General features: G+C 36.5%; 1 protein-coding gene across 5 annotated transcripts in view; it reads right to left on the bottom strand.

The window, feature by feature from the left end:
* DMD (dystrophin) overlaps positions 1-26064 on the bottom strand; it is a gene marked incomplete at its 3' end in the record, with an annotated part of 1946774 nt that overhangs the window by 690835 nt on the left and 1229875 nt on the right. The gene's annotated exons all lie outside the window — the stretch shown is intronic.

Raw genomic sequence — 26064 nt, 5'->3', positions numbered from 1 at the left:
AGCAATTTAGAAGATGCTAATACAATTTTTAAAGAAAATTCATTCGCTTTAGGCAAAGCAATTTCAGCATCACTAAAATCTCTACGAGATTAAATCGGTCTATAAAAAATTCTAATTTTAAAATTTCAACATTATTTCATTACATTATTTCATTAAATAATGAAATAATGAGCAGTGTTTCTCAACCTCAGCACTACGGAAATTTAGGGCTAGATAACAGTCGTTAGGGGCTATTCTGGGCATTGTAGGAGGTTTAGCTGTATTCCTGGCCTTTTCCAAGTTGTGACACCCAAGAATGTCCGGTATTCTCAAATATCCCCTTGGGGGCAAAACTGCTTTTGGTTGAGAACCACTGCGTTAGAGTAAATACATAATATGAAGTTGTACGTTTTAAAGTGCTTAAAATACACCTTTATGGAAAATTGCAGGGCAACAGTAAAAACAAGGGAATTAAAATAAAAATACTAAATTATTACATGTTAAAATGTTTTCCAAATTATGACTCATGATCCTTTTTGAGGAAAGAGGAAAACTGATGTAAAATACTTAACACATGTTGTACTAGTAGATGTTTTTAATTATAAAGACTGCATATACTGCATATTATTCGATTAGCCATAATTTTATTTTTACATACTGAATGGTAGCACTTTTACAGCAGAGCAAAACGACCTGCACTTAAAATAATTTACATTTTTTTGTTTTGTTGTCTTTTGAGAGCTATATATATATCTTGTAAGCTTTTAATTGGAATATAATATACATATAAGAAAATACACATACATAATTGTATAGCTTAATATACTTTTAAAAATTAGACACACAAAATATCCAGGAAAAGAGACAGAATGTTTCCAGAATCCCAGAGGCCCTCTTGCCCCTTACAGTTGCTACTTCCGAGTGTAATCAGTATCCTGTCTACTTTGTCTGTAATAAACATTATATATGTGGAATCATGTGGTATATACTCTCTTGTATCTTGTCTCTTTCATTCAACACACGGCTTACAATAATCACTTATGTTGTGTGTAGTTTACTCTATTTATTCTCCTGGCTCTCTAGTATTGGATTGTATAAATACATAAATATATCTCAGTTGGTAGACATTTAGGTTGTTTTCATTTGGGGGATGTTTAGCAAATTTGTTGGTTTTTTTTTGCTTCAAGTTTACAAATATTTGAGGGCTTACTTACTTCTGGGAACTCTAGTGGGCATTAGGAATTATAGAGAGACAGGTTATGTACCTTGCCTTGAGGATCTCGCCGTCCATGAGAGGAAACAAGCATATAAACCGAGGACTGTGATGGAATATTGTAGGAGTATAAGTTATTTTGGGGTCAGGGCATAGGAGATGTCCCAGAAAAGACAGTGGTCTACCTGGGTCTTGAAGCATGAAGAGAGACCCCTACATGTGGGAGGACAGCCTGTCTTATTCACGGCCTGTGCAAAGACAGGGTGTTGAGGGAACCACAATCATACTCATTCCCCGAGCCAGAGCCAGTTGTTATTGGGTTCACGGTAACCTATACCCAGTTTTGCTCTTTAATGAAAGCTTGTCCGAAGTCCTTTCTGGGGCACGCGGGGAGCCATTCTCTCTTCTATTCTCAGCACAGTAGATACGTTGCAAACCCAAGTTGTATCATGTCACTGTTGCGCTCAAAACTCTTCTATTGCTCCCCAATACATTGACAGCAAATGGCAGAGTAATTAGTTTCTACAAGGCTCTAGATCTGTGCTGTCCAAAATGGTAGGGGCCATCACATGTGGCTGCTGAGCACCTGAAATGATGTGAGCGGAACTGAGACGCGCTGAAAGTGTGCAAGACACCAAATTCCGAAGGCTTGGTACAAAAAAATCATCTCTATACCTTCTAACTAAACTGCTGTAAAAATAAAATTATTTTTAAAATAAAAAAGTAAAACATCTCATTAGTACTTTTATGAACAGGTTGAAATGATATTAATATATTCATTTCATGAGGTAACTTTTTTAATGAGGCAACTAGAAAAATTTAAATTGTATATGGGACTCACCTTTTCTAGTCACCAGCACTGACCTATACAACCTGCTAGCCCCCTCTCCTTTCCTCTCTGACTTTGTTTCCATTTAGCCTCCATTTCTCGTGTCTTCCTTGTCAATGGCATCCTTGCTCTGCTCCTTGTAGATTCCAGATGGGCTCCCACTTCTGGGCCTTTGCACTTGCTTTTCCTGCCTGGAATGGCCTTTCCTCAAACACCAAACATGCTGGGCTCCTTCATATCCTGAAGGTCTTCCTCTCATGATCCCACTTAAAATGCCCCCCTTCTCGCAAAATCCCTATTCTTTCTCCCTGTTTTATCTTTCTCTTTAGTTCTAAAAGCTAACATACACTATAATTTGGTTATTTTGTGTGGTCTGTCTCACACACGTGAAATTCAGCTTCCTGAGGGCCGGCACGTTTGTCTGTCTGACTTACAGCTTTAATCTGTGCTCCTGGAGCGATGTCTGGCACAGAGGAGATGCTAACTAACTTTTGCATGAGTGGATTCTGTCACCATCCTTTTGGATCTTGAAAGCATTGAGGTTTTAAAGGAACCTTCCCCATGTGTTGCAGTACTGATCCTTTTTATCTTATTAGATGTGAGCTCATAAGTATCTTATTTCTCCCCCTACCCACCCCACTGCAATCTGCCTTAGTTTTACAAATAAAAATTTTAATTACAAAAGTAATACATTTTCATTGTATAAATCTCTGAAAGTCTTTAAAAATACATCGAAAGAGGTAAACAAAAACTTAGAATCTCATTATGTGGTTTATTTCTGACGCATGCTTTGTCTTCTTACCTACATGTGTACATGAATATAATGTGGATAATCTACATGCTGTATGGAAACCTTTTTGCTTAGCAGTATACTGTAGAAAATTTCCCATGTGGCTAAATATTCTTTTTCATCTAATTTAATGGCTGTATAGTGCTTTTATTTTCCTTAGTTATACCTGGTCTAATTTACTCACCGATATACACTGCAGTATTTCACCAAATCCAATACACCTTCAGCGGCAGGTGGGTTGGAATCGGGGATGCTGCTGATTAATCTATGACACTTATCACTTTGAGGTTTTATCTTACTAAAAATTGTTCTGCGAAATTTATATTTTTGTCATATACTCCTCTTGCATACACATAAAACGTAAAATATAAGTGAAACAATTGACGAGGTATTCCTAAAACTTCGTATTTAGAGTCTGACTCTCCTCTATCACTTTTCCCTTCAGAATAACAGCTGTCTCTTCCTCCAAACAGTAGCATCTTCTGTGCTATCAAGAGTGTTGGCCATGTAGCATTTTAAAAAATATATATCTTTATTGATTTCAGAGAGAGGAAGAGGGAGGGAGAGAGAGAAACATCAATGATGAGAGTCATTGATCGGCTGCCTCCTGCACACCCCTGACTGGGCATCGAGCCCACAACCTGGGCACGTGCCATGAAGCATTTCTTAAGGGGGCTCTACAACTATTTCTTGGATTTTCTTCTAAACAACATCTGGCCTGAGCAGCAGAGACTGTAAAACCCATTCTGAGTTCAGGGATGTGACCGTGATAAAATGTGCGAAGTAGAATGGATGAAATTTGGTTAGTCTGCATAGCTTCCCACCACTGATGGAATGCACTAGGTTCTTTTGGTTGCTACCAAGTTGCTGGTTGTTTCAGGATTTAAAAAAAAATGCATAATCTAATGACAGTTTAACTCTTATCTTGACTTTTAATTATGAAAGGATATTAGTATTACTGGCATTATCTGCCTGATGATTGAGTTTCTTTTCTGTTAATAGAGTCAATAAAGATTTAGCATCCATTTCCATTGGAATTCGTGTTTGATTTTACAAGTTTTTGCCAATGATAAATATTTTGGCTCCTCTTGTACACATAAAGTAAGGATACCTACAGCAATGTCTACGCTTAACATCACTGGTCAGTGGAATATCCGAGATTTATGGTAGTAGGGTCAGGAGATGAAGCTGGTGAGGTAGCTGGAGACCACGTTATGAAGCACCTAGAAGGTTCTGTTTCAATCTGTAGGTGATGAACTAGGTAAAGACTTCGAGTAGAGAAAGATATTTTGTTTCATGCAAAGCTCACTCTGGCTATTCTGTGGGCAAAGGTGGTAAGACAAGGGACTGAGGAATCAAGTATGAGATTATCAGAATAGACCAGGCTGTAAAGGTCCAAATCATGGCCATGTAGCAAAGGAGAAGACAGGATATATTGAAAATGTAGAATAGGGTTCAACAGGACTTGTGGAGAGAGAGAGACATTAGTATCACTACCTAATAATTACTGAGCACTTACTACCTGGCAGCCACTGAGTCAAGTATCAACTCCTCACATTACTACTGCGAGACAGCTCTTTTCGCATTAACAAATGAAAGAAAGTGAGGTAGAATATTTTGCCCAAGGTCATACGACTAATAAGTGGTCAATCCAGTGGTCAGTCCTGGGTCACCTGGGACCAGAGTCTGTGTTCTTCACCTGTCCAGCATATGACATCTGGTCTAGGAGGGCTCCCGCCTTATCTGGCTCAGTAGATGATATTTATTCCAGCCGAGAGTACATGCAACGGTATCGGATATTTAGGGGGAATTACTCATTAAAAAGGGGGGGGGGAGATCTGTAACTCAGGGGAGAGAGGAGAGCTAGAAGTATGGATTTCAGAGTTCTCAGCAACAAGTTGGTAGATAAAACATGGTAAACTAGCTGTTCAACTAGTAATGTACACTTCATATTTGGCATCTTCTGAGTCTATCTTTTCTTTATTTTCAGATCAATGATTGGCAGGTCTCCCTTCTGCTCATTTAAATTGAAAAATAAAAGAAGGAAACGTCCATTTCACAGCTATTCATGGATTTCTCAGGGCTGGGTAACCTGTGGCCCCTGCCCCTCCTCCACCCTCTGTGTGACAAGGCCAACGGAAGGAAAGCTTAGGGTGTTCTCCAGGGCCCTCCCAAAGCTCACCAGGCCTGCGAAGGATTTCTTCCGCTCACAAACATTAAGTGAAGGGTGGGATTTTCCCTCCTTACAGTCTGCACACTTGTTCTCGGTGATTATCTTGAAGCCCCTGCCTTTGACTTTAGAGAGAGGAAAGGGGAGAGGGAAGGAACTGGCCCTCCCCATAAACGCTGCACCCCGCACAAGGCTGTTTCAGCCTCGGCCGGTCCTCTTAATACTCCACTGGGACATGGAGTACAGAGGGGCCTGGAAATCACTGGTGGTCCACATAACTCCACTGTGGCTGCCCAGTAAGCCCTGTGGGGAGTGGCTGGTCTCAATTGCTGGAAGCTTGTTTTAGAATGTGGGATAGCACCATTTCCACTGACTCTAAACTTGGAAGCAATTCTGGAAGAAGGAAAAATCCCACTACAGATATCCGTTATTTGTTGAAAATTTCTAACCCAGTTCAATTCCTTGGGTGTAGGTTGTACTCTCTTTGCAAATCTTTGTCCCCTTTAGTATCTGACTCCAGGTCATCTTGCAGTGTCCCAAACACGGAGAACAACCTTATTTCTACCAATTTTCCTCATTTTTGTTAAGTAAAACCTTGATAAAATCTAATTACATTTGTAAAACCTAGACACAACCTTCCTCTCAGAAACTGATGATGTCGGAAAAAAAAAGCCCAAACCCAACAAACAAAAAGAGGGGAGATGTACTTATTCATTGTAATTCAGATTTATATATTTAACTGGGATCAAACTCTATAAACATTCGGTACCTATTTTCTTCACTTAATATTCTACTGTATTTTCTTAGGTCATTAATTCTTCTTTGAAAATTGATTTTTAGTATGAGTAATAAGCCATTTATGGGTACACCATATTTCACCATTCTTCTGTTATTCGACTTTCAGTTTGGTCCCAATTTGTCATTATAATAAATAACCCTATAACAAATACATTTGTTTATGCATTTTGGCTCATGTATCTGCTAATTTCCTTAGAACAAGGAAGAAAAGTTAACAAGAATACTAAATTTCTTTGCAATGCCGGTAGCAAGAACACTCATATACTTCTAACAACAGTTATAAAACACTGTCTCAACACATGTTTACCACTACTGAGCATTACGATTTATGTACTTGATAGAAGAAAAATTGTTTGTCATAGAGGTGTTTTACATTTTTATTAATAGAAAAGTTGAAAAATGTTGTGTGTGTAGTATTTGTCATTCCTGTTTCCACTGTCAATTGTCTGCTAGGTCTATTGCCCATTTTTCTTCAGCATTTTCTTGTTAGTAAGAGCTGCTTTCATATCCTTAAAAATATATTTATTGACCATATATTTCTAGCTTCCCTTTCAACTTTGAAAAAAAATTTTGTTTGTTTCTAAATGTAATTTTATCAATTGCTTTCTTTATTTCTTCCATTGATACTATCCTGAGAATTGTGACCATGGTACAATTGGTTAGATATTCGCCTTTACTTCATTCTTGATCCTCAAACATTAATTAAAACAAAACAAATTCTTTTTTTAATTAAGCTTATTGGAGTGACTCTGGTTAATGAAATTATATAGGTTTCAACTGTACATTTCCATAATACATAATTTGCATATTGTATTGTGTTCACCATGGAAAGCCAGGTCTCTTTCTATTACCATTGATCCCCCTTCTACCCTCTTCTGCCTCTCCTGAACTCTCTTTCCCTCTGGTAATCACCACGCTATTGTCAGTGTCTGTGAGTTGTTTTTAACGTAATCCCTTCACCTTTTTCACCCAGCTCCTCCCCCTCCCCGCATCTTTTCCCATGTCTACTAGCCATCTGTATGTCCTCTTTCAAGAAGTGTCTATTCAGGTCCTCTGCCATTTTTTAATGGGATTGTTTTTGGTGTTGAGTTTTATAAGTTGCTTAGAAATTTCGGATATTAACCCCTTATCATATGTAACATTGGTGAATATGTTCTCCCATTCAGGGGGTTGTCATTTTATTTTGTCGATGGTTTAGTTTGATGTAGTCCCATTTGTTTATTTTTTCTTTTGTTTCCCTTGCCTGAGGAGATATATCAGAAAAAATGTTGCTACAAGAAATATCTAAGATTTTACTGCCTATGTTTTCTTCTAGGATTTTTATGGTTTGGAGATTTACATTTAAGTTTTTAATTCATTTTGAGTTTATTCTTGTACATGGTATAAGAAAGCGGTCTAGTTTCATTTTTTTGCATGTTATCTTTCCAATATTCCCATCACCATTTATTGAATAGACAGTCTTTACCCCATTGCATCTTCTTGTTCCCTTTGTCACAGATTAATTGATCATAAAGGCATGGGTTTATTTCTGGGACGTCTATTCTGTTCCATTGATCTATATGTCTGTTTTATTGCCAGCACCATGCTGTTTTGATTACTATGGTCTTGTAGTATAGTAAGATATCAACGTGATTCCTCCAACTCTGTTCTTTCTCAAGATTGCTGTGGCTATTTGAAGTCTTTTGTGGTTCCATATTAATTTTTGGAGTAGTTGTTTTACTTTGGTAAAATATGCCATTAGTATCTTGATGGGAATTGTGTTGAATCTATAGATTGCTTTGGGTATTATGGAAGTTTTAATGACGTTAATTCTTCCTAACCATGAACACAGTATATGCTTCTACATGTTTGTATCTTCAATTTCTTTCTTCAGTGTCTTATAATTTTCCAAGTACAGGTCTTTAACATTCTTGGTTAAATTTATTCCTAGGAATTTTATTTTTTTGACGCAATTGTAAATGGGATTGCTTTCTTAGTTTCCTTTTCTGATAGTTCATGTTTGATGTATAAAAATGCAACTGATCTCTGGATATTGGTTTTGTATCCTGCTACTTTACTGAATTCATCTATGAGTTCTATTAGTTTTTTGGTGGAATCTTTAGGGTTCTATATGTACCATATCATGTCATCTGCAAATATTAACAGTTTTACTTCCTCCTTTCCAACTTGGATGCCTTTTATTTCTTCTTCTTGTCTGATCTCTGTGGCAAGGACTTCCAGTACCATGTTGAATAAGAGTGGTAAAAGCAGACATCCTGTCTTGTTCCTGATCTTAAGGGAAAAACTTTTAGTTTTTGCCCATTGAGTATGTTGGCTGTGGGTTTGTCATATATGGCCTTCATTATGTTGAGATATGATCCCTCTATTCCTACTTTGCTGAGAGTTTTTAATCACAAATAGATGCCGGATTTTATCGAATGCTTTTTCTGCATCAATTGATATGATCCTATGATTTTTGTCCTTCATTTTGTTTATGTGATGTATCATGTTTCTTGATTTGTGGATATTATACCAACCTGGCATCCCTGGAATAAATCCCACTTGATCATGTTGTGTGATCTTTTGAATGTATTGCTGGATCTGGTTTGCTAATATTTTGTTGAGGATTTTAGCATCTACATTCATCAAGGATATTGGCCTATAATTTTCTTTGTCGTGTCTTTATCTGGTTTTAGAATCAGGACAATGCTGGCCTTGTAAAATGAGCTTGGGAGTGTTCCCTCCTCTTGAATTTTTTGAATAGTTTGAGAAGGATCGGTGTTAGTTCTTTGAAGGCTTGGTAAAATTCACCTGTGAAGCCATCTGGTCCAGAACTTTTGTTTGTTGGGAGTTTTTTGATTACTGCTTCAATTTCATTAGTTGTAATCAGTCTATTCAGATTTTCTGTTTCTTCCTGATTCAGTTTTGGAAGATTGCATGTTTCTAGGCATTTATTCATTTCTCTCAGACTGTCCAATTGTTGGCAGATAGTTGTTCATGATATCTCCTTGTAATCTTTTGTATTTCTCTATTACTGTCGATCTCTCCCTTTTTGTCCATCAAGGTTTACTTTTTATATTTAGGTGCTCCTTTGCTGGGTCCATAAATGTTTACAAAGGTTATATCCTCTTGTTGGACTGTTACCTTTACCATTGTATAGTGTCCTTCTTTGTCTCTTACTATAGCCTTTGTTTTAAAGTCTATTTTGTGAGATACAATTATTGCTAACCCAATTTTTTTCATTTCTAGTTGCATGAAATACAGTTTCCATCTCTATTTTAGTCTGTGTATCTTTTGTTCTGAGGTGGGTCTCTTGACAGCATATGTATGTGTCTTGCATAACAAATTCTTAATGTATCTTAAATTTATATAGAATTAAGTTTCTGAGCTTGAAGAATTTTTTAGAAATTGGTATTTCCCCAGCACAATCTATTCTCTACTGATTCATGGTGATTTCCTTATTATATATATTTTTATATGTAATAAGGTTCTGTTTGGTGATCTACTGTAGATTTTTGTGATCGTAAAGTACTAGTTCAACCACTACTTTAAAACACGTTTAATTTTGGTAGGTTAACACCCTCTCCTACCTTAGCTATTCCAATTTATGTAATACAAGAATCATTTGGTCAAATTACAAAATAAATCTCAGTGGGAACTTTGATAGGTATTACATTAAATCAATAAATTAAGTGGTGAAAATATACTGTCTTTCCAGTATAAATCTGCAAAATTTTCTATGTTTACAGTGTATTTGGACACTGAGAGTAGTATCTGGGGCTCATCCATGCACTATAAATAATTAAGTACGTTTTCTAATTAATTTTCAGCATCACTTTGAAAGGCAATGACTTGCATATGATTTTATGGATATTATCTGTATATTAATTTAGAAAACTCTTAAGAAGCCCTAGATAGAATAACTCATCACTTCAAAAGTAAAAGCTCTGGCTAAGCTAGTTGTCTTTTTACACGATGCCTGTGAAAAACTTTTTTCCTGATGATTTAATATTTTAGAAGTACAGCATCTTCTCTCTAAATATGAAAGCTTTTGGCAGTCATTTGTCTAGATTTGTTTTTTATACTTTGAAATATAAAAAAGATGGTGACCAAAACCCACCGGGACCTTGTTATAATCTGCTTTTTCAAGTGCATGTGTTTTCTGAAATTTCAAAATCCTCAATTTGAAGTTTCAAAAGCTGCAATTTGAATTTATGTATTCAGATGATTGCAGAAAAGCAAAGGAGCGCAGTTAGCATTTCCTGGTTTGTCTCCTGACAGAACAGTTTAAATGTGCTTTATATTGGCATTCATCACATGAAGTGTTATTTCTTTGTTTACCTACTCACTTAATGCTTACGGTAGGATTTATTCAGGCATGTGGTAATAATAATAATGAATGGGATATTTAACATTACCCATCTGCAATTAAGTGCTAAATATTTTACTTTTAGAAGCATTTCAATACATTTAGCTATATATATATTTTTTTAAAAAGAATGGCTTCTGTTTGAAATATTGGCTCTTTTGCCATTTACATTATAAATGCTCTTTAATGCAATTCAGGAGGCACATATTATGATGGGGAGAGATCTGCATAATCAGAAAGGAAGAGTTACCAATGTATTGCTAAATTTGATGAATTTAACATTAACCCTTGATGAGCATTTTCTATAGAGCTGCTCTTACAGTAAGAGGAAAAGACTGTAAAATCGCATGGAATGATTTTAGAGGGGGAGAATCTACCAAGTGTTTCAGGCCAAGGGCTAAATATTTTCACCTTTGAATCTCTTTTAATATTCAATACAGCCTTTGTATTGCCTTCCTCAGAGTCCCAGTGCAGAAATTGAAGCCCCAGACATTTATATACCATATATAACCAAATATAAGGTAACTCTCCCATTTTCTAAATGAAATTTTCCCAATTTTTTGATCAACTGTAACACAGAAACTTTGGAAAACGCAGATTCATCACCTGTCTATGTATAACGCTTAGTTCATTAACCTGTGCATACTCCTTTTTAATAATATAAAATATATTAGAAAGACCACATTTCCCCACTCACAGTTTACACCACAACTGTGTAGACATTTTTTTTTTTTTAAATATATCTTTATCGATTTCAGGAAGGGAGAGGGGGAGAGAGAGATAAACATCAATGATGAGAGAGTCATTGATCGGCTGCCTCCCGCACGCCCCCTGCTCGGGATCGAGCCCGCAACCGGGGCCTGTGCCCTGACCGGGAATCGAACCCCGATCGCCTGGATCCCAGGTCGATGCTCAACCCCTGAGCCACGGGGGCCGGGCGGTGTAAACATTCTTCACGTGCGCCTTCAACACTGGCATCGTCATCCTGACAGATGCACGTTATGAGACACCTAATTCAGTTTTCTAGAAGGTCTCATCTTGGCTTCCACCCATGTGGCCTGAGGGCAGTGCTGCTGAATCCATGCGTAATGTTCTACTGGAAATTTTATTCTAAGCCATAAGCACACATTTACATAAGACAGTTTTATGTTATGTAAAGACAGCTTTCTTTTCTCAGTGCCATATGTCCATGAGCTCCACAATGTAACCACATACTGAGATGCTTTTAAAATAATCTTTCTAGAGCTTGTTTACAATGGCATCCAGTTCTTGAAATTGTGATGTCATACCACAGAAGTTAATCACCACTTCTGTTAAATTTGTTTCCTTCCTGCTTTTTTCCCTCCTCCATCAAGTGACTTCTAAAGCAACTAAAATAAGCATCGACTGAGATTCGGCCAATATATTTTTCCCAGACAGTACTTTGCTGTTTTGAGAAAAATACAACAAATATCTTGTAATTTGAGAAACTTCAGAAGGATTCAAATATAAGGTATCTCTTAAGACAAAAAAAATGACGTTTAGGCATACCCAGTAATTTCCCCAGGTCACACACTCCGTAGGACGCTGTCAGAGCCAGAACCCGGGCATCAACTGTATTTTTAAACCAGCATCTCTCATGTGTGTTTAGTGCTTCAGTTCCACCATCAGACGTTCATTCCTTTTGCCTACAGTTTGTCCCTTGTTGAAATGAAATGCTCCTAAGAAGTATAACATGCCCAAGACTTCCAGTTGTTTATTTCTCCATATTAAGGGAAACATTAGCAACTTGTGGGTCCAGGTGGTGAATGAGAAGGGAAATCGTGAATCCCAGCAATGAAAATCACCGAAAGGGAAAAAAGTCCCAGTCTAAAGTCCTTTATAAGTCATCAGCTGAGTGTGTGAACTTGGACAAGTTACTTAACCTCTATAAGGCCTCAGTTTCCTCATCTTAAAATTGGGTCAAAAAACACTTCATAGTGTGGTTGTGTGAACTAAATTTACTCCCAGAAACCCCAGTGTTAGCTTAGTGCTTTGCTTCACTAACAGTCAGCAATCAACAGATGGCAGAAAACCAGGGTTTTTTTTAGGGGGCAAATCTGGATACTGAACTGCTATTTCTATCTCAGAATTTTGCCTAAGCCAACATACTTATATACATAAAAGTATTTATAAAGCATGTACGAGTACACAGGGGATTATTTGTAATTGAGCTTTTCGATGAGCCTGTTGACAGCTCTATTTCTCTGCTCTGACAATCTGCCTTGACAAATTTTGTTGGGAAAACACAATTAGAGTCAAAATCCAATCTGTGAGTAAATGTGCCACCACATGAGACTACTTCTAGGTGAGGCAGATATATGGTTACAATGTCACAAACATTTATCAAAGGCCCGCTAGTGTCCAATGATACGGCAGTGAATTAGGCAACGATCTTGGCCCTCGTGGAACTTAAATTCTATTGGGGGGTAGGGGACAGACAATAAACAAGATAAAGAAGTGAAATACATAAATTGTGATATAGTGGTAAGTGCTACAGAGCAAAACGGAGGAAGGAAGAGAGGGAACATTGAGTGGGGCTGGAGAGTGGTGGCAATTTTATCAAGGCTGATCAAAGAAGGCTTCATTGGGAAGGGGGCATCTGAGTAAAATCATGGTATAGAGAATGGCTAGCTGTTCATTAAAATCCTTGCCTTTCCTTTTAATCATGAAGCTAGCTGTCATTTCCCATCTTCCCTTGCCATTAAATGTGGCTATATAACGGAATTCTAGCGGATGGAATGTGAGCATAGGGATGCTCACTGATTCCAGGCCTGGCTCAGAACTTCACCCTCACACATGGGATATTCCTTGTCCTTTCTCTTTCTCATGTAGGAAAGCAAAGGGATTTTGAGGGCCACATGTTAAAAAAGTCACAGTCACAAAATCAGTGTAGCCTGGGTCCCTGGTTCACAATTTGAAGGGGAGCTGCTTGCTGGCCGGAAACAACCTTTTGAATTGGGCATGAGTAAGACAATTCTGTTGTGTTAAACCACTGAACCGAAATGTGGGGCTTCGCTTTAAATGCCAGCTGGAATTAAATTAGGTACTACAGGAGGTGAGGGAACAAGCCATGCAAATACTGGAGGAGAGAGTACTCTAAGCACAGGAAACAAGTACAAACATCCTAAGAGAGGAGTGTGGTTATAATGTTCCAAAAGCAACAAGTGAAAAAAGATGTTTGGAAGAGAATGAGAGAAGGGAAGAGGAAGGGAAGAGGAAGGGGAGAGGAAGGGAAGAGGAAGGGGAGAGGAAGGGAAGAGGAAGGGGAGAGGAGGTAAAAAAGCTGAACCTTAGGAGATTATAAGTAGAAACCCAAGGCTTTTGTAATACATATTCCCTATCAAACTTGGTTCTTAAGATAAAAAAGAAATTCCAGAATAATCTTTTGACGGAATCCCAGATTGAACTCTCTTCTCCAACCCTACATTAATAGGTTCAGCTAACTGAACCCCAGAATTTCCTCCACATTGTTGTGTGCTGTCTTCACAGGTACAAGAATAGATTTCCGAAAACATGGAGGATCCTTTAGACCTTCAACTATCACAGGCAGAGTGACATAATTTATCAGTAGTCTGTAATAAAGTCATCACCATCTGGTGCAAGATCCAATGAAGAGTGAACGACCTCAAAGAGCTTTTCTGCTTTCAATCACAGCTAGGTTTTTTCCTTTCCCAGGCCTTCAAAACACCATCACCTTCCCTCCCAGGATGGTTCCTCCATCAACCTCCATGGATTAACTCTGCCAGCTCCCAGGCTCTCAAGCTAGAAATGTGAGAGGCGTTCCTTGGTTCCTCCCTCTCCCTCACCCCTAGAGGGTATCAATAAATGTGCCATCATAAGTTCACTTGAGATTTCACTTTGGAATCTGCCCACTTCTCTCCACCCTCCCTGCCACTGCTTCCCTCTCCCATCCTCTCTGTCTGGATTACTGAAGCTGTTTCCTAATTGGTTTCTGCCTCCCACCTTGTGGTCTTCTTATCCATTCTAAAAGCTTTAGAATGAATCATCTTTCTAAAATATGTCTCTGAGCATACCCTCACGCCTTTAGTAACTCCCTAGTGCCAAGGGATAAAAACCAACTTCTTTACCATGGACCAAAAAGCTCTTTATGATCGGATCCCTACTTACTTTTCTCCCTTCACATTCTACAGCCCACTGAACAATTTATTCTTCCTTGAAACTCGTACCATACCCATGTCAGAACTTAGCATACTCTGTTCCTTCTGTCTGGCATACCCTTCCCCATGTCTTGATCTAGGTAGCTTCTAGTTACATTTCCAATCTCAAGTTAGCCATCACCCCCTCTAGGAAGCTTTCCTCAATCAGCACCCCCCTCCCAATCAAATCTAAGTTCTGGGCCCTGTTATGTAGTCCCATAGCTCCTCATAAGTTTTCTATCACAGGGTATACTGTAATCTCCCGTGTCTGTCAATAGACTGCAATCACCGTAACAACAGGCACTCTGTTGTGATTCCACTCTTCTCAGTAGAGTGTATAGTAATTGTTCAATTCTTAAATTCTCAATCTCAGATTGACGTCATCTTAATTATGTATCTTAGAGTAAAAACAGTATTCACATTATTCTTGGGAGATTTTCCATGAAAAACAAAGTGTCTGTTATGGGAGGCAAGCTCTGTGTAAACTTCACTCAATTAAGTTGGAGGAAGCTCTATACTAGGGATTTGTAAACTATTGACCATGATCAAAATCCTGCCTGCCACCTGTTTTTGAAGGTAAAGTTTTATTGTAGCACCCATTTATTTACATGACGTCTATGCCTGGTTCATGCTAGAGCAGAGGTGAGCAGTTATAACAGAGACTGGATGGCTCAAAAGCATTTACTATCTGACACTTTACTAAAGTTTGCTGACATCTTCTATATACTAAATCCCTTTCTTAGACACATACTAGGGAATAAAAAGTATAAGAATTCTGATATAAGAAAATTTATATGGATTGGTAGTTACAAGACAGTCATGGGGATATAAAGTACAGCATAGGAAATATAGTCAATAATGTTGTTATAACGATGTGTGATACCAGGGGAGTATTAGAAACAGTGGGGGGAACACTTTGTAAAGTATATGATTGTCTAATGACTATGCTGTACACCTAAAACTAATACAAAATCATACTGAATGCAAACTGTAATTGAAAAAAAAATTTAATTTTTCATTACTTTTTATTTTTATTGAATTCATTGGGGTGGCACTGGTTTACAAAATTATATAGGTTTCAGGTGTACAATTCTATAATGCATCATCTGTATATCGTATTGTGTGTTCAGCACCCCCAGTCAAGTCTCCTTCCATCACCATCCATCCCTCCTTTACCCTCTTATACCCCCACCCCCTTTCCCTCTGGCAATCACCACACTGTTGTCTGTATCTGGGGATTTTTTTTTTTTTCTTAATCCCTTCACCTTTTTCACCCAGCCCTGCAATGCCCCTCCTCTTTGACAGCCATCAGTCTCTTCTCTGTATCTATGAGTCTGTTTCTATTGTGTTTGTTAATTTTGTTCATTAGATTCCACATATAAGTGGAATCATATGGTGCTTGTCTTTCTCTGACTAGCTTACTTCACTTAGCATAATGCTCTCCAGGTCCATCCATGCTATTGCAAAATATAGGATTTCCTTCTTTTTTACGGCCGAGTAGTATTCCACGGTGTAAATGTCCCACAGCTATTTTATCCACTCATCTACTGATGGGCACTTGGGTTGCTTCCAAATCTTGCCTATTGTAAATAATGCTACAATGAACATAAGGTGCATACATTCTTTTAATTAGTGTTTTGGGTTACTTCAAATATAAAATTCATCTAACACTAAAAAAAAGAAAATCTGTATATTTTTAACACAGTCATACATGTGATCATGAAAGTGTGTATGGCCATTAAAACTCCTCTTTACCCTTTGAAATAATAATTAACATTTTACACAATTAGTATTTCACAGGACATAATATGAAGACGGCTACTGGGAAAACTAGACATAGCATCTGATTATGAATATTTATTGTTTAAATTTAATGAAGTTTCTGAGTATGAGAAGCTCTGTATCTTAGTATCAAACACGGAAACTACAGCGGTGCCTTGGTTTTCGAATGTAATCCGTTCCGGAAGCCCGTTCGAGTTCTGAAACATTCTGTGCTTAGTAACCACTGTGCTTAGTAACCACTGTGCTTAGTAAAAAGGACCCAGGCCTTTGCCTCGCTTTCCTTGCTTTTACATTATCAAGTGTCTTTCCTTATTTCTCTCTAACTAATCCAAAACCAACTTTATCGCTTCTTTTATAATTTCACATCATTTCTTTGTTATTTAGTCTTTTTCTGTGTGTTAGGGTAATTTTTATGACTGTGCCTGTATTTGGGGATCCTCAGGGTACTCCCAGTTTCCACCCCCAGCAAAATGGCATGAGTTATCCAGTGCTGCGTACGTTTTCAGCAAAATACAAGTACATCATGTAGACAAGGAAAACCAACGTTCCTGAGAGAGGGAGAGTGTATGTTGCTCACCACTTCCATCTTGGAGAAAGGGCAACAGGTATTTCCATTTGATTTAGTTAAACTCTGCACACAACTCCAGGTAAGTTAGCCACAGGGTAACCCACATAAACAGAAGCTTTCTGGAGCCCTGAGTAATTTCTAAGAGAATGAATGGACCCCAAGACCAAAGCGTTTGACAATCACTGCTTTAGAAGAACTGATTAACCAAGTTTAACTGCCCAACAGGATAAGCGAGGGGATTACTTTCCAGATAAAGAAAATATGTCCTTGTCACTGGGGATAAACCATGACTTTGTTTTTCTAATATATGACTCAAAAGCTAAGTATAATCCAAAGGTGAGCAAAATAAAAGGCCATTCAACATATGTAACATTTGTGTTGTAGAATTATTGGGAATAAAAGTAAGACCACCTTCACAAAAGGTAAGCAAAAATAGCTAAGCTTAAACTTATACTGGGGAATGGGGGACATACAGATACCAATTAAAAACATTTTAGAAAATTCAAGCATACACAAAAATACAGTAGTAAAATGAATTCCATTACCCATCGTGCAGCTGCAACAATTACCAATATGTTGCCAAATTTGCTTCATCTATACTTGCCCATTCCTATCATTTTTTCACCTTTTCTGAGGTATAATTTACAAACCATAAGACTTGCACGTGGTGGGTATATAATGGCTTTTAGTAAATGTATAGTGTTGCACGCACCATTGCCTCACCTCCTTTCCCTCTTTCCCTTCCTCTTTTTTCATTGGTTTAAACTCTAGCACAATGTTAAATGTTCAAGTACCAAGGGTAAAAAGATTCATTCTTTCACCATTATGAATGATCTTAGCCATACATTTTTCACAGATGACCTTTATCATGCTAAGGAAATACTCTAATTTGTTGAGAATTTTTTCATAACTAGGTGTTATATTTTATCAAGTGTTTTTTGTTTTGTGTTTTTTTTTATATGTATTGGCATACTCATTTGGTTTTTGTCCTTTTATTACTAATATGGTATGTTACATTAATTATTGTTTTGGATGTTAAACCAACCTGGTATTCTTGGAATAAATCTCAAATGATCATAGTACGTATTTTTTTATACAGTGGTGGACAAAAGTAGGGGTACAGTTGCAATACAAATAAATAACACAAGAATTAATAAATAATAATACAAGAATAAACTCTGTGTTTGGCATATTCACAATTGTAAGCCTATTTTTGCCCTACATTGTACATTCCAGGTTCAGTTTGCTAAATTTTGCTAAAAATTTTTGTGTTTATGTTCATGAGGGATATTGATCTATATATTTATTTTATTGCAACATATTTATAGTTTAAATCGCAGTAATACTAGCATTATAGAATGAGTTGAAAATTCCCTCTTCTTTTTCTGAAATAATTTTTGAAGGATTGGTATTTAAAATACACACACACACACACATTTTTTTTGAGTACCAAGTAAATCACTGGGACTCATTTTTGTTGTTAGAAGGTTTCAAATTACTAATTTAGTTCCTGTACTTGTGTTAGGTCTATTCTGATTTCCTACTTTTGTTGAATTTGGTTTGGTAATTTATGCCTTTCTAGGAATTTGACTATTTCATGTAATTTGGAGAAAGTTTTGGCATAAAGTTGTTCATAGGATCACCTTGTAGTTGTTCTAATTTCTGTAGGGTTGGTAGTGTTGCCCCTTCTTTTATGACTTTGGTAACTTTTCTCTCTTTCTCTTCTTTCTTGCTTAGTTAAGCTTTGCATTTTCAAAATCATTTCAATGATTAATGTTTCGTTTGATTGATTTTTTTCTATTCCAATTCTGATTTTATTTTATTGATTTCTGCTTTTATCTTCATTATGTCGTCTAGGTTTAGTGTACTATTCTTTTTCTAGTTTCCTACGGTGAAAGCCTGAGTTATTGATTAAAGAATTTTAATCTATCCTAACACAGGTGCTTAACACTTTAAATTTCCTTGTAGGCACTACTTTTACTGAATCCCATAAGTCTTGACATATTGTGCTTTTATTCTCACTCAGTTCAAAATAGTCCCTAATTCCCCTTGTGATTTCTTTTCTGATCCATGGATTATTTAGGTTGTTTTTTTTTTTTTTTTCAATTTCCAAATATTTCGGTCTCTTAACTTCCGTTCAGTTGTTAAATTCAAATTTAATTCTGATGTGTTAAGAGAACATAATTTTTATGAATTCAATTATTTTATTTTTTAAATTTTTCTTTATTGTTCAAAGTATTACAGATGACCCCCTCCACCCCACACCAGGCCCCCTTCTCTGCACTATTGTCTGTGTCCATGGGCTATGCACACATGCATATAATAAGTTCTTTGGTTAATCTCTTCCCAACACCCCCCTCCGCCCTTTCCTCTGAGATTTGACAGTCTATTCCATGTTTCTATGCCTCTGGATCTATTTTGTTCATCAGTTTATTTTGTTCATTAGATTTCACAATTAATTAAAATTTGTTTTATGAACTAGCATATGATCTATCCTTGAGAATATTCCATGGGCACTTTAAAAGACTGAATTCTGCTGTCATTTGGTGGTGTATTCTATAAACATCAGTTAGATCAAGTTAGTCGACAGCGTTGATCAAGTCTTCTATATTATTGCTGATTTTCTGTCCAAATGGTCTACCAAATATTCAGAGTGAGATATGAAGTCTCCAATAATTATTGTTGAATTTTCTAGTTCTCATTTGAATTCCATTAATTTATGCATCATGAAATGTGAGACTTTGTTGTTAATTATATATACATTTAAAATTGTTATGTCTTCTGATGAATTGACCTTTTATTACTATAAATGTTCTTCTTTGTCACTAGTAACATGTTTTTTCTTAATGCTTTTTTGTCTGATATTAGTATTACCATTTCATTTTTCTTATGAATACTATTTGCATGGTATATCTCCTTTGTATTTTACATTCAAACTATATGTCTTTGGCTCTGAATCATTTGTCCTTTGGACAGAATATAGATGATTTTTTTAAAAAAATACAACCTGAAATATCCAATTGAATGCTTAATACACTCACATTTAATATAACTGCTTATATAGTTGTGTTTGTTTATGGCATTTTGCTATTTTTTTGTATGTCTCATATCATATTTGTCCCATTATTTTTTACTGGCTTCTTTTACTAAATAGATATTTTCAGTGTACAATTTTAATTCCTCTTTTTAAAAACTATATTATAGATGTATTTTCTTAGCAGTTATTCTAAAGATTACATATGAATCTTAATTTATCATAGTCTACTTCAGATCAAAACTAATTTAATTCATTCCTATTAGAATGGCTATTATAAAAAAGACAAGAGATTATAAGGATTGGCAAGGGTGTGGAGAAAAAGGAGCCCTTGTACACTGTTGGTGAGAATGTAAATTAGTACAGCATTATAGAAAGTAGTATGGAGGTTGCTCAAAAAATTAGAAAATTACCATATGATGCAGCAATTACACTCTCGGGTATGTATCAAAAGGAAATAAAGCCATTGTCTGAAAGAGAAATCTACGCTCATGTTCACTGTAGCATTATTCACAACAGTCAAAACCTAAAAGCAACCTACGGGTGAATAGACAAAGAAAATGTGGCGTATGCATATGTATAATGGATATTCCTCAGCCTTGAGAGAGAGAGAAATCCTGCCATTTAGGATAATGCAGATGGACTTGGACAACACTGTGGCAAGTGAAATAAGCCAGACCTAAAGAAACAAATACTGTATGACCTCACTTATATGTGGAGTCTTGAAAAAAAAGTTTAACTTAGATAATCAGAAAGTAGAGTGATGGTTGCCAAGAACTGTAGGTGGGTGAGGGTAATTAGGAGGTGTTGGTAATAGGGCACAAAACTTTACTTATAAAATGAATAGGTTCTATATATCTAGGGTACAGCATTGTTAAAAATTATACACTTGAAATTTGCTAATAAAAGATCTGAAATGTTCTACCACATGTACACAAATAGTACTTATGTGAGGTGACAGATACATTAATTGGCTTGATTGTAATAATCATTATACAAGGTATACTTATATCAAAATAGCACATTGTATATCTTAAATATGCACAATTCATTTGTCAGTCATACTGCAATAAAGCTGGGGGGGGAAACTAATTTAATTCTAATAAAATGTGGAAACTTTGTTCTGATAAGCTCCATTTTCCTTTCACCTTTGTGCTATTATATTTATTACAGTACATCTATATATGTTATAACAAAAATAGTGGTATAATTGTTTTTATGCAATCATACGTCTCAAGTTAAAAATTGTATCTGTATTTGTACAATCTTTTATATTTACCTACATATTTACCAATTCTGTTGCTCTTTATTTATTCACTTAGATTTGAGTAACTGAATGGTATCATTTCTTTCAGCCTAAAGGAGTTCCTTCAGTTTTTGCTTTTAAGTCAGGCCAGCTAGCAATACATATTCTGATTCTTTGTTTAACTAAGTATTTACTTTTTGGAAAGATAGTTTTACTTTATCTAGGATTCTTGGTTGGCAGTTTTTTTTCTTCTTTTTTTCTTTCATTACTTTGAATATGTCATTCCACTGCCTCTGGTCTCCATTGTTTATGATGAGAAGTTAGCTGCTAATCATATTATGTTCCCCTGTACAGGATAACTCAATTTTCTCTGGCTGTTTTCAAGATTTTTCCATTTATGGTTATATTTCAATAGTTTGATGTTTTTGGGCATTAATCCCTTTGGGTTTATTTTGTTTGGGGTTTGTTGAACTTCAGGATATTCGTGCTGTGTTTGACCATTATTTGCTCAAGTAATTTTTATGCCCCTTTTTTCTTTCTGGGACTCTCATAATACCTACATTAATACACCCAATGTTTTCCCACAGGTCTCTGAGTCTCTGGTAATAATTTCTCATTAATTTTTCTATTCTTCAGATTGAACAATTTCTATCCATCTTCAGGCTTACTGATGCTTTCCTCTGCCATTTGAAATCAGTTCTTGAGCCACTTCAGTGAATTTTTCATTTCAGTTACGGTATTTTCAATTCTAGAATTTCCATTTGTTTTCTTAATGTGTATCTCTGTTGATATTCTTAATTTATTGTCATTTTCATCATACTTTCCTTTAATTATTTAAAAATGGTCTTCTTTAGTTCTTGAATGTATTTATAATAGGAGCTTTGAAGTGTCTACCTGAAAAATCTAACATCTGACTCAGAGAATTTCTTTTCCCCGCTGCTTTCCCTGAGTGTGGGTCACAGTTCCTTGTTTCTTTAGAGGTATATTATTTTTTCTAGAAAACTCAACATTTTAATTAGTATATTGAAGCAACTCTAGATTCTGATTTCCCTCCGCACCCCAGGATTACAGTTAGGGAAATTTTAAAAACTTGCCTAAACAATATCTGTGAAATGTTTCTCCACAGTGTATGAGTGCTACTATCCCTTCTCTGTTTTAAAAGAAATATATGCCTAGCTTCTTATGGGTCAGCACAACTAAGCTGTCATTAGGCAATGATTGGTCAGCAGTTGCGTTCACACACATGGAGTCAGTAAGATTTCCAACTTTTGTCAATGGCTTTGTACGTGTGTTAGGGAATGTATTCATATTTCAGACCATTTTTAAATCATCCTACAGCAGATGTATGAACTTGTCCAATCCTTTCATGAAGTTCTCATTTATTTTATATCCCTAGTAAATCCATTTTCTGGCTAGTCTTCTAATCAAGTATTTGCCTCAATCAATACAGCAACTTTATGCCAGCTGAGTTGCTAGTCGGCCATTCATTTGCCACCTTGATCTCTACTACTACTGATATTTCTGTTCGTGGGGTTTAACATTTTTGGCTCCAAATTAAGTCAGCCCCTCTGGCAGTGAAACTGGTTTTCATATGTTTATACTATGTTGATATTACAACTATGCTGACTAAGTTGAGGATGTGGCAATGCTCCTAGGATAAAAAACCCCACAGCCTTCCACAGTTCTTATTGAAAGTTCAATTGAATGTTCAATAGTTTTCCTTATATATTCACTTTCCAATTAGGTATATGCCTTTGGTTGATTTCCAGAGTCATAAAATACTTTGTCCAATTTTATTGTTTTTGGGAGAGTAGATTTGTTGAGCTTCTCATATCACTCTGAGAAGTCCTATTACCAGAGCCTAATTTCTTCTTTTAAAAATATTTATTGACTTTTAGAGACAGAGGAAGGGAGAGGGTGAGAGAGAGAAACATTGACACGCAGAGACTAATTTCTAATTCCTACTCATGTGAAAGGCACAGGACTAGCCAATTTGGTTACATTATCTCTAACCCTTACAACTCTACAAGATATGTATTATCCTTATTTTTAATGAGTAAAATGAAGCTCACATAATTTAAGTCACTTGCCAAACAAAAGAACCAAATAAAAAATATAAACACAAAAGTACCATGCTATTTCCTTTCAAAGGTAATAAACACAAGTGGGAACATAGGTGATTATTGCTCAGCATGCACTTAGTTATCAGGTTTATTTAACTGGCCAACTTCAAATCCAATTACTTTTAGTTTCCACTGTCCAATGAAAAGGTTAATTGGCAAGAAAGTACCAAATAAACCAGAAGGAGAAACAAGCTATTTTTGTCATGGATAAATTCTGATCAATTAAAACATCATTATCATGGTTCATAAAGGTAGAGTTTGGTTCTCACATGTAATCCTAATAAAACTCAGGACCCCTCATGACCCATATTCTGCACACAGTTACATCCACAGAAACCCAGTGTAGGAACAAAAGATCATCGAAAAGGAATTCTAATCCTAATTCACATTTATTTATCAATAAAGGACACCAATTAATAGAAATTCCATTTCTTTTACATCTATCAACTGCTTCAGAATCTTTCAACTTCTGAAACTCTCCACAAACCATACGCACATTCAAGGATTCCCATTCTAATGTTGTACATCAACTTTGCCTCTCTAGTTACTCCCCCTTTAATCAGTCCTCTCTAGCCTTCTTTCTTAACTTATTATCTAAGACATAAATACATTGAAGCTTCTACTATTTTTAGATATTGGAGGAAGCACAAATCTGAGAAGATGCAGGTTTGAGTCTCTCAGTGGCTGAGGGGAACACTCCCTCGTTAATTTTTCTTGTCCCTGTTTATACTTATTAGCTGTTTTGTTCAAATAGGTAAATATGATAATAGAAAAGGCACACATCTGGGGTCAGAATCACTGACTTTTAGTTCTTGCTACTTTTATCACTTTTATTAGCCTTGGTCAAATATCTTTATCCTTCCGAGCTGCAATTTGATAATTTGTAAAATGGACACCAGGGTACTGCCATCCTTTGTTACCATCTCATGGAGTCAGGTGACAGGATGGACATTAAAAACTGAGTTGTTGTGAAGATTGAGGGAGAAAAAAAAAACCCCAAACATTTATAAACTCTTAAAGGCTATTTCATAGACTAAGCACACAAAACTTGGTGTCATTAATATTACTTCTTGTAACTTTTAAGTTTCTAGCTTGAGCAAGTGAGTAATGATATTACTCACAGATTTTGTGAAGGAACAGACCATATACACTGTTGGATATGCTGATTTTGAGGTGGCTTCCAGACATGAAAGAGTAAATGTTCCATTGGAAGGTAGACATATAGGTCTAATCTGGAGCTTTATATTGGAATGGATATCAGATATTGGGCACAAACTGAAACAGGTGATTGTGACAGACACTACTTATCTGCATGCTCTAGGCTCCATTCTTCCTTTCTGTAACAGCAGCTGGATGTTCACATGCCTTGCTCAGAGACTATATTCTCTGGCATCCATCACAGATTTTCATGGTCATGAGAATCAATTCTGGCCAATGAGATCTAAGCAAATGTATTGTGTGGACTTCTCATGCAGTCCCCTTAAAAGAGTAAAGGCATTCTCAATTGATCTCCTTCCCAAGCCTGTAGCCTGAAAGGCAGGTATGAGAGCTGGAGAGCTGAGTCTTCTTGAACCATGAGGGTAAGGGCCACACTAAAGGGGGGGCAGATTTCTGAGAACCTGGGTCTCCAACTTAACAGAGCAATAATATTAGCCTACCTAGTTGCAGATTCCTTTTGCATGGCAGATGCAGATGGATACATTTCCACTTGTTTCAACTGCTGTATTTCTGTTTGTTTGTTTGCCTTTATGAACTGGATTCTAATTGATACAGTGAGAGCTAACATCTGTGGCTATGGGTAACGACCAGGGAGAGTGTAAAAAATGACAAGAGGATAGGGTTGAAGAAAGGTCCCTCAGAAACATCAGGGTTTAAGGAAGTATGCAGCACGGTTGGGATAAAATCAGGTGAAATTAATGACGTGGAACACAAGGTAAGACAAAGTGCTAAGAAGGAAAGTGGTCAGTTAATGCCAAGTGGCCTACAGTAGGACCAAAGTGTGTCCAGTGGCTTTAACTACAGATGATCATTGATGGCCTTGGCAAAGATGCTATCAGAGCAGTGGTGTGGACCAAGAGTGAAAAAAAAAAGAGATGAGATAAAAGAGAACATGTGAGTTTAAGTAGAGTAACTATGAAGAGAGAGATTTAAATGGCAATAACTAGGAAGGGAAAGTAAGAGAGTTTTCTCAAATTTGGCTGCCCAGAATCTGAATACTCTGCATAGTTATACTGGGGGTGGGATCCCCAAGATCACTGTGGAATCTTATGGCAAAAGTTCAGTTTTTGAATCTGGAATGAGTGGCAGAGAAATGCAAGGGACCATTTAGAATTCTTTCTATTGCAGTGGTGGAGTGGTCGATGGCAACATACAGATCCAGGGCTGGATTAGGACAACAGTGCCTGGGTCTGAGCCTCTCCCTTGGTTTCTGTCCACTTGTGAGTTGCTGTTCTAGCCTTCTCTGTGGGAATGAAAATGGGTCTTTACACTTCCCATAAAGTTGATTTCTGCTTATGTTAAGCAGAGCTGGATTCTTTTATTCACAACTGAAAACCCTAACAAGCACAGTGGAAAAGATTACAAAAGGCATATTTATAATTTATTTTTTAATCTGAGAGCTGAAAACGTTTACTGGGTCAAGGATAGGAAGCCAGTAGAGAAAAGGTGTAGATATACTTGATTGTGTGCATTTGGGGGGGGGGGAGAGAATAATTAACTGGGGTAAGGTTCCTGTGAAGTAAGACATGAGGCCTTTTGCTGAAAAAGGTAGTTAAACATCCACCATCATAATAAGTGAGAAATCATTAGATTAGCAGCTCGCATATGTGTAGTGTTTTCCGTTTTAGAAAATAATTTTTTAAAACATGCTTATCATAGTATAGAAAGAGAGAGATAAAATATTTTAATTCAAATTAACTTATGCAGGGGAAAGCACATTATTATAACTTTGTGTTTATATTCATAGTCAAACTGTGACAATTCTGATTTAGTAAAACAAGAGATTTA

This window comes from Miniopterus schreibersii (assembly GCF_964146895.1).
Source record: "Miniopterus schreibersii genome assembly, chromosome: X".
Taxonomy (NCBI): domain Eukaryota; kingdom Metazoa; phylum Chordata; class Mammalia; order Chiroptera; family Miniopteridae; genus Miniopterus; species Miniopterus schreibersii.
This window is presented reverse-complemented; position numbering and strand designations above follow the sequence as displayed.